The sequence below is a fragment of the Mus musculus genome, chromosome 5 (genome assembly GCF_000001635.26).
Source record: "Mus musculus strain C57BL/6J chromosome 5, GRCm38.p6 C57BL/6J".
Taxonomy (NCBI): domain Eukaryota; kingdom Metazoa; phylum Chordata; class Mammalia; order Rodentia; family Muridae; genus Mus; species Mus musculus.
This window is the reverse complement of record NC_000071.6, coordinates 107,085,415-107,095,385: the sequence shown is the minus strand read 5'-3', so window position 1 is coordinate 107,095,385 and position 9,971 is coordinate 107,085,415. Positions and strand designations below refer to the sequence as shown.

General features: G+C 46.2%; 1 long non-coding RNA gene across 2 annotated transcripts; it reads left to right on the top strand.

The window, feature by feature from the left end:
* Window positions 1–916: 916 nt before the first annotated feature.
* Gm42146 lies at window positions 917–9,664 on the top strand. 2 transcript variants are annotated; one of them, XR_880522.2, is made up of 5 exons: window positions 917–1,014; window positions 1,707–1,907; window positions 2,225–2,261; window positions 3,839–3,959; window positions 8,967–9,664. It is a non-coding gene; the product is annotated as a predicted gene, 42146 (long non-coding RNA). The 2 variants fall into 2 exon arrangements; XR_880523.2 differs by lacking the exon at window positions 3,839–3,959 and having other exon boundaries at window positions 918–1,014.
* The last annotated feature ends 307 nt before the right edge of the window (window positions 9,665–9,971 follow it).

Sequence of the window (9,971 nt, the reverse complement as noted above, 5' to 3'; positions counted from 1 at the left end):
TGGTACAGTTCAAAGGAAGAAAATAAAATCTGAGAATAGCAGGTGGATTGGGCAGAATGTGTGAGCAAGACATCAACCAGGTTTGGGGCCTGAGCCAACAGGAAGAGAGCACCAGTGGCCTCCGAAGTCAGAATTAGGGTGTGGGGATCTGGCAAAGAAAAAAGTGAAGATTTCTATTCTGAGCTACTGTGTTCATTCCTAGGTTTCTGCACAAGATGCTGTAATGTCAAACCGTGTCTACACAGTGTTCCGTGGTGCAGAATCTGAGCAGAAGGTTCAGATCCGGAATCATCAGTATAGACCTAGTATTTACTTTCTAATTAATGGAACGTGGGGTGTGGCACATGCTAAGCAAGTGCTCTGCCACAGAACTACATCCCCAGCCTATATAGCACTTATATGGCAACTAGTATTATGCCAGGATTTAGAGACAGGATGAGGAGTAAGCTGGTAAGAACACTAAGGAACAATGTCAGATTTATTCCATCTTCTAGATTGTGTGTGCCCCTCCCCAACTCCCCAGTCTCTGAATGTGTACAGCAGAGATGGCTGATATGTTTTATAAAGCTAGGGATATGTTTTGTGGAGCTCAGTGTTGTGCAGTGGGAGCCGGTACCTCAGCAGGCCCATGCTAAGGGCATCCCTTACTCTCCCCACACCCCTTCCGCTCTGCTCCGCCAGGTACCAGCCATATGACGATGGCTGTAGTATAGAATAGAGTTTTAGAGGCATGGGGAGTTTAGAAGGGGAGTAGAGGCAGAGAAAGAGAGGGGACAGAGAATGAGAAGAGAGAGAGAGAGAGAGAGAGAGAGAGAGAGAGAAGAGGCAGGCTGGAACATGTGGAGAGAGAGTGGGGGATGGGTAAGGGGAGAGATGGAGAAAGGGGTCAGACAAAGAGCTCCTTTTATGGCAAGTTAGTCTTACCTGGCTGTTGCTAGGTAACAGTCGGGCGGGGCCTAGAAGGAACACTAACAATGATACTTCCAGGCTCCAGAGATAGGACGGTTAAAGGAGGTAATGCCCTGTCCTGGCAGGCTACAGCCCACTCAGCTACAGGGGGAGCCAGGCTTCCTCCTCAGCGGCTTCTTCATCTCTGTTCTCTGCACCATAGCCACGTTGGGCCATTTCTTTCTTTCTTTCTTTCTTTCTTTCTTTCTTTCTTTCTTTCTTTTTCTTTCTTTCTTTCTTTCTTTAATTTTATTTATTTATTTATTTATTTATTTATTTATTTTGGTTTTTCTACACAGGGTTTCTCTGTGTAGCCCTGGCGGTCCTGGAACTCACTCTGTAGACCAGGCTGGCCTCGAACTCAGAAATCCGCCTGCCTCTGCCCCTCCGGAGTGCTAGGATTAAAGGCGAGCGCCACCACACCCAGCTTGTTGGGCCATTTCTAAAGACGTTTTGAGATGATGGGGAGTAACGTTGTTCTCCAACTCCGGAGAATGTCCCAAGTGTAATATCACAGTTCTAAGGACAGGTTCATCCTGAAGGGGAGAAAGGCTGCTATCTGAGAGGGGTGACTGGAGCCCTATTATGTTAGAGAGCCACCGGGGAGAATGCAGTGGGCACTGGACTGTCCCCCAGATCTAGGAGTTTTGGAGACTGGGGCTCTCTGCCGACTTTTTTCCTCAAAGTCAGGCTGCTCAGAGCAGCAGCCTATCGTTGCAACTTCATGATCAAATCTTGACTTCCTTTCCTCCAAACAGAACTGATGCTGAAGGCCTGTCGACGTGCCTGGCCTCTTGAAAGAGCAGCGAAAACATGCAATGCTGGCTGACATCTCTCTCTGCCTTCTCTTGCTAACCCCTCACCCCTTTGCAGAACGTTCCCCAATAAGTCTCTGTGTGCACATCTCAAGAGTCTTGCAATCCACGCCTCCCCATTGGTAGGAGAGCTGATTGAAGGAAGTAAGTTGTGAAATGAGATTTTGAGCTAGCTCACTCACTGGCAGGCTGCCTATTGAAAACCTTGATAGGTTTTCTAGAAAAACATAGCAGTCATTGTTAAAACCCATAACTAGGTCAAGTCCTAATATAACCCAGCTGGGGCAGTTCTGAGTTTACTAAAGGCTGGAAGGAACTGCAGAACCTAGCCAATATCCTGGTGGAATTGGGGAGAACATGTGTGGGACTAAATCAAGGTTTGGGGTGTGGGCAGAACACAAGATTTGATAAGAGAAAATGAAAACAAGACTCTTTTTTTTTTTTTTTTTTTTTTGTCACAGGTTCTGAAGGTCTGGAATACAGTCACTGCTGTCCTAGGTAAGAAAGTCATCAGGCTACAGCCCAGGCTGAGATCTTCCATGGAAATTTAAATAGGCATGAATAGTCACGGTCATAACCTCTAAACTTGCTTGGTTATTGGCAGAATGCAGGTCCTTGTAGATTATCCAAATGAAGGCATCAGTTTCTTCATGACTGTTTGCCAGAGGACACCCTTGAGTTCTTGCTACCTGTGTTTCTGGGGGTCACTCGTACACATACCATGGAGGCTTGAATCTTCAAAGCCAGTCTTTTGGTAAGACTGACATTCCTACTCAGATAACTTCCACCCCCCAGTCTTTCTCCCTCCCTCCCATCCCAACATCCCCTAGAATGTTGGCATGTGTCAAATTCGGACAGAGGGCTCACATGTATGGATACAAAAATCAGGATTCTAAGAGCCCTCTGAGAGAGAGAGAGAGAGAGAGAGAGAGAGAGAGAGAGAGAGAGAGAGTCTCACCACTGACACAGGAACATGCCCCTGCAATGCAGGATTTAACACCTTGGCAAGTTCCCTAGGAAGCAGCACCCACGTTTCTCAGAAAAAATACAAGGGCCCAATTAAGTGAAGTGGGAATTTATGGAGGTGTCTGTGGCAGAGAGTTGAAGAAAGCAAAAGGCCCAGACCATCAGGCATGTGGGAGCCACGGCAGGGTGTGAGGCTGGAAACCTACACAGTTTAAGAGAGCCCAGGCAGCCTTATCTACCCACGGGACATTTAGCCCTTCGAGGATGGTTCTGAGCACCTGCTCCCAGAGGCAGTGGCACTGAGCCAGGCACCAACGGCCTGCGGTCTGGAGGAAGGAGGTAGTTGTGGAAGTGTGGAGTGGTAGATGGATGGAGGCAGGGCAGGATTTCCTGTGCGGATGAACGTGGATGAGAGAAAACCAGAGGAACGGGGTAAGCCTGACTGCTTGAGGGTTGTGTGCACAGAGCAAGGCTACATGAAAGAGCTGGGAGAAATGTAAGGAAAGTAGATTTGTGGGAAAATATTGGAGTTCTAGTATTCGCCATCCCTTATCTGTTTGACACTCAAATAGAGATGTGACCAGGCCCATGGATATGAGTCTGGAGATCAGAAGAAAGGTCTAAGCAAGCAATATGATACACATGTGGCAGTTGTCAGCATATGGATGCGTAGACCTTCCACGTGGATAATATCTAGAGAATAAGTATAGAGTGAGAAGGGGTCTCAGTGGTTGGGATCTCAGCATAGCTCAGCATACAAGGCTGAGGGCAGGAAAGATCCAGGAATAATGGGGACTGGAGGAGCACTCCATAACAAGACGAGGAGCACTCAGGGAATAATGGGGACTGGAGGAGCACTCCATAACAAGACGAGGAGCACTCAGGGAATAATGGGGACTGGAGGAGCACTCCATAACAAGACGAGGAGCACTCAGGGAATAATGGGGGAGGACTGCACTATAACAAGGTGATGAAGGTTGGTTGGTAGAACATCTGATTTTGTAAACTTCAGAGTCAGAGGTTATGAAGTACACTACTCCTGATTATACACCTAAAGGACTCTAAGTCGACACAACCCAGAAATAGGTGTACAACTCTGTTTATTATAGGACTATTCACAACAGCCCCGTGTTATGGAACCAGTCTAAGTGAATCAATAAAGAAAATGTCCTATGGTTACTCAATGGGCTTGGGAGATGTCTCCGTGGTTAAGGCACTTCCAGGTGAAGGGTAAGTGACTGAATTCAGATCTCCAGAACCCACATGAGCCAACTGGCATGGCAGCCACCCGGAACCCCGAACTGAGAAGGCAGAGATTGAGACCTCCAGAATAAGCCAGGTATCTAGACTAGCCAGAGTTAGCAAGCTTCAGTTCAGCGAGAGACCCCGCCCAATAAATAAAGTGGAGAGGAGTTGAAGAAGATTTCTTACATCAACTTTGGGTCTCCACATACAGGTAAGATAATCACAAACGTGTGTGTGTGTGTGTGTGTGTGTGTGTGTGTGGCACGCGTGCAAACGTGAATGAACACATACCACAAACACATGCAAAAAAATAAAAGGAATGAAATTATGTCATTTACAGAAAGATAGATGTAACTGTAAGTCATCAACAAAAAAAAAAGGCTTAATCAGTCAGACCTAAAAGACACATGCTGGAGAGATGGCTCAGTGGTTAGAGCACTGACTGCTCTTCCAGAGGACCTGAGTTCAATTCCCAGCAACGACATGGTGGCTCACAACCATCTGTAATGAGATCTGATGCCTTCTTCTGGTGTGTCTGAAGACAGTGACAGTGTACTCACATACATAAAATAAGTGAATAATTTTAAAAATAAAAATAAGCCGGGCATGGTGGCACACACCTTTAATCCCAGCACTCGGGAGGCAGAGGCAGGCGGATTTCTGAGTTTGAGGCCAGCCTGGTCTACAAAGTGAGTTCCAGGACAGCCAGGGTTATAAAGAGAATTCCCGTCTCGAAAAACCAAAAAATAAAAATAAAATAAAAATTAAAAAACAAAAAATTAAAATTAAAAAAAATTAAAAGGGCACATACCTGATATTCTCTCATTTGTGGTTCCTAGATCTTATAAAGATTATATAGATACATAAATTCGCATACCATACATATGTTTATGATGTGAAAAACAGATTGTCAGGGAAGTAATTTAAATGGGAGAGGGAAAAGGGAAAGATGAGAGGTATGTCCATGTTATGCTTCTATGAAAATGTCCTTGTGACTCTTGTCACTGTAGAGAGGAATATTCACTGTTTGTACTTATTTCTTAAAAGAGAGACTGAGACTCATCTCCTAAGTGATATCGCTCAGTCATGTGGGAGATCTATAACACATCAGTTGTTTACAAACCACTTGGATCTTCCCCTAACTCCAAAATAGTATAGCCAGGAGTCTTACTGAAATCCTATAGTAAAGGAGGGTGGTAAGACACACTGTGCAGGACCGCCTGCCAGGTCACAGCCAGGACTCAGCCAGGACAAGTCACAGAGAGGTCAGGGGGCAGATTAGAATGCAGAGACTTTACTCACGAGGGAGTGCCAGGTGCTGCCTTTTGCTCCCCGCCCCACTCCCGTGGCAATCCACCCAAGACAGGGCTGTGATTCTAGAGCACTCTGTCCTGATCCTGCTCCATCTTCCAAGAGCACACCTGACAGACTTACTGCTGAACCTCAGAAAATTACCAGGCTTAGACTATAAGGAAGCAAGATCAGAGGGTGAGCAGAACTACCAGGGGCTACTTACAAGGAGGAGTTGGAGGTGAATTTGGGGATGGGGTTGTTGTGAGAACAGTGGGTGGGAGAGTTAGTGAAAACGAAAAAGTTTAGGTTATTCTGTGAGCTGTGCGAATTGGGTAGAGAAGAGAGACTATGAAAGTCTGGCAGAATTGATCACTTATATCCTCTTGCACATCGGGAAGCCCAGGAACACAGGTAAGTCTTTCTTAGTCATTTCTTTGTTCAATTGTGGTTTTTTGTTTCTTTGTTTCCCAGGTTTAGGGGCCAGGCTTGGAGGTATTCTCTAGGTTATGGTAGGATTTAAGTAAAAAAAACACCTTTGGATTCAGGATACTTTGTTTGGTTGCTTTTCAAGACAGGAACTTGATTCAAGTCAAGTTCTGGATTCCCAGAAGAAGTAAAAACCAAATGGACAATCATTAAGAAATATTGCCACAGACTGCTTAACTAGTGCATTCATTCATTCATTCATTCATTCATCCATTCATCCACTCATCCATTCATCCATCCATTCATCAATTCTTTCATTGATTAGTTTATGCAATCAATCAGTCTTATTTCTCCGAGGTTCCCAACACCTAGAGGACAGATTTTTCCCCTACAAAGAAGAGTTTGGCTGTGCTGCCCACTGTGCCCGCTGTAAAGGAAAGCTATATGTCCTATGCATGTGTGGGTAAACAATTTCATATAAGAACATCTTGATGGGTCCCTGAACCCAGTACCAGTTGTGGTCTTTGTCCAGTTGACTTTCTGGTTTTCCTACAGTTAAAACCGGCAAGTGGCATTTAAAAAATCTGTAATACGTGAAAGCATATCTCATTATTCCAATTCCATTTCTTTAGCAACTGTCAAGTAAACAGCTCTTGTGTACTAGGCGATTTTTCCCTGTGTGAACTGTGTAAATATACACCTTGCCAATTCCCCCACTTAGAATTTGCCATTTTCAGTGATCAGATTTTATATATATATATATATATATATATATAATTTTAAATTTATTGCCATTAAATTATATTTACTTATTACTGACAATAGACAAAGGTACATTATCGAATGTTCCTGTCCCGCCGTGAGCAGGGGGGAGGCGAGAGGGGGGAGGGGCACTCTTTGCAGCCATGGACTTGCGGATTCTTAGTCTCTTAGCTCCTAGACTCAGAGGAGAAAACAAGAGTTTTCCAAATCTCTCAGCCCAGTGTGCAGAGCCTCCACCAGTTCCCCCACCTGCTCCCCCCTCCCCCACAGCGGGTGGTCTCCTTGCCAGGTCTGAAGGGATTATCTGGGATCAATATTTGAAATAGTTGATTTTTTTTTTCTAACTGGAGTTAAGTTTATAGGCTTTTTTTATTTAACCACCAAACACCAGAAATAAAAACCTGGAAGGGAGCCAACTTGACTCTGAGCCAGGGCCCTCCCTAGCAGAGGAGCGGTCCTCAGTCCCAGTTGCTTTCCCTAGCTGTTGACAATTCCTTTCAAAGGCTGAACAATCCCTTCACTTCTCAAATTCTTCGTGGGAGTAGGGCAGCCCGGAGTGATTCCTAGAGATCCTGTCTTCCCAGGTTGGCCCCTGATACCGGAAGCTTCTGGGGGGGGCCTGGGCCCCCACGTGACGGGGGGGGGGCACGTGACCGGGGGCCCCAGCTCTGGTACTTTCCAAGGGGGATTTTCAATTGCTGGCTCTGCAAATGTTAAGGCCTCAGTGGTGGGTCAGGGGTTGGGGTGCAAGACTCAGAACATCTGAGGTTCAGTCCCTGAAAAGTGGGTGGGGAGGGGGTTTCATCAGACTAATCCTTAAGAACTAGACTTCGGGGTTCAGGGAGGGTTTGTCTCCTAACACCCAGGTATGGAGTACCAATTATGTATCATGCACTCTCCTAAGCTCCAGTGAACAAGACAACAACCCCTACCCCCACACCACCCCCTTGTCCGAGACACACACACACACACACACACACACACACACACACACACAAAGCTGTGGAATTCACAGTGAGAAAGACAGACATGGAACAAATAATTCTATAACCAAATTTCAATAGTGACAAGTGTAAAAATTTTGTTTAGTTTAGTAGGAACAGTTCCATGGCTTTGTGTATAAGTTCCTTCCTTTGAGAGACTCAAAGAACCATCAAGGGAGGCTTGGTGGTGTCTCTTTCTCTTGCCTCCTACGCTTAGGAATGGATGGGTCATCCTGAGAAAACAGACAGCCCTGACAAGGGTAAGTTGCAAGGACAGGGCTGGAGGGAGGCTGGGCAAACGGGAGTGCCCTCCTCCTTGCCCTGGAAGCAGCTGGATTCAGCTGTGACAGCAACACCCCAGTTGGCTCTAAGCACTGTGGAGCTGGTCCCAGGAACAGCCTTTGCCTCATGTTGGCCTTGGATGTGACTTCTTAGTGAGCTCTCGTTGACCAGCACATTTAGCTCCTCCTCTGTCTCCTACTCTTTCATGCTCAGGACTCATGTTCCAGATGGGCTCAGCTGGCAAGCATTTGAGACATGTCTCAGCATCTTGTGATGTGTTCCTGAACCCCTGGGCCTTGTGTGCAGTGAGTCATTGGCTCTGACTGACTCCTGATTCATGCTGGCCCATGGGTCCTTGGCCCATAAACCAAAGCCCAACAAGACCTGCAGGGGACCCCTGACCGTTGGCTCAGCTTTCTACTACTCTCTTTTAGCCTTTTTCTCTACACTGATTCTTCTTCAATCCTTTCGATGAGGGAAGGGTTTCTAAGCACCAGTCCTGAATCAGGACTCTTTCTTGAAGCTCCAGTTGCTCTCTAACTTCTGCTGTAGCTAAGCTGCAAGACTGGGTGCAGTTGGGAACCCTGTCAAGGCAGGGCTATTGCTGTTACATCCAAAGGGAAGGATTTCTTTCTAGAAACTCGGATGGTCAGAATAACCAGCTCAAGCAGTAGGAGAGGAACTTCTAGGATTCTGGTTGAGAGCGAGGACCAGGTCGGCACCCTACCCAGCTAAGCAGTAAGTTTCCTGTGCCTCAGATCTATCATCTATAAAATATAAGCACCAAACTCAGAAAATTATGAAGATAGAATGAGTTAAAATCCTGGGATAGTGTTAGCAGTATTGCTGCTTCTCTGGCTTTTGTAGGTCCTCAGCCCCATTCTACAGGACGACTTTCTGCAACTTGAGGTTGATCATATGGATTTTATGACATCTCCTCTTCCTGCTTCTTCTTAGCACTCTACAATAGCATTCTTCCTTTTAAATGTTTCATTTTATTTTATTGGTGAGCATGTGTGCACGTGTGCATTCATGTAGAGGTCAAAAGACAGCTCCCAGGGGGCTTCTCTCCTTCCACCATGTGGGTCCTGGTGATCACTCGAATCACCAGGTTTGGTGACAAGGGCCCTCCCCACTGAGCCAACTTACAGGCCTCAAACAATGGCCTCTCTTCTTCCAGCAGACCAACAGCAATGAGCTGGGCAAACAGCAGACTGACTCTGGTGTTTTGGTTCTATTCATCCAGGTTTGGATTGGAGCTCAGTCCATTCACAGCTTGGACCTCAGCTCACCTCACCTTACAGGAAGCTATTCATAGTGGCTCCAAGTTGAAGTGGCCATGAGGAAGGCATTTCCCTTCATCCAGAGCCAGTTCCTGTAGCAAGCCCTCAGCTGCCAACATTGCCAGAAGCCGAGAACTGAGAACTTCAATAAATATTAAATACGCCTACCAAAATGGGATTGGACGGAAAGGCCCAGAAGCCAGGGCCACGAGGGGACAGCCTACAGCTAATGACAGAAAGCTGAGCCACCACATACCTTGAAGCCAGGCTTACTGTATGGTGGATGTTGACCAGTTTTTAGACCCACAGACACCATGTATGGCAAGTACTGTGGGGACGGCCCCTGAGAGCGGAAGAACAGCATTGCCCACAGAGGGCAATTCCTTGTTCCGAATAGTCTGACTCCAGCCTCTTACCTACACCACTCATATAACTGAAGTTATGTGGCTCTGAGAGCCGAGTCAGAGAACAAGAGAACATTCTAGGAGGACAAGCTAGAACAAGCGAAAAGGCTCCAGGGCTTCAGTCAGGACTCTCAAATAAAGAGGTCAAGTTAGCTGCCCTATCCAACTTCATGAAGATGACCAGGCAACAAAAACCACTCACAGCTGGGCAGTGGTGGCACACACCTTTAATCCCAGCACTGGGGAGGCAGAGGCAGGCATCTCTGTGAGTTTGAGGCCAGCCTGGTCTACAAAGTGAGTTCCAGGATGGCAGGACTACACACACACACACATACACACACACACACACACACACACACACACACACACACACCTCACAGTCCTATAGTTTTTGATGAGGTGTTGAACAACTCATTCAAAATATCAGTCAGCGATAGCGTTCACATACTTGAATAAAAAGTTAGCATAACGGACAGATAAAAATGATTGCTTTCACATTGTTATGTCTTCTGTCTATTAATGGTATTAATAAATATACTTTTATGCTATAGTTTGAATGTACAC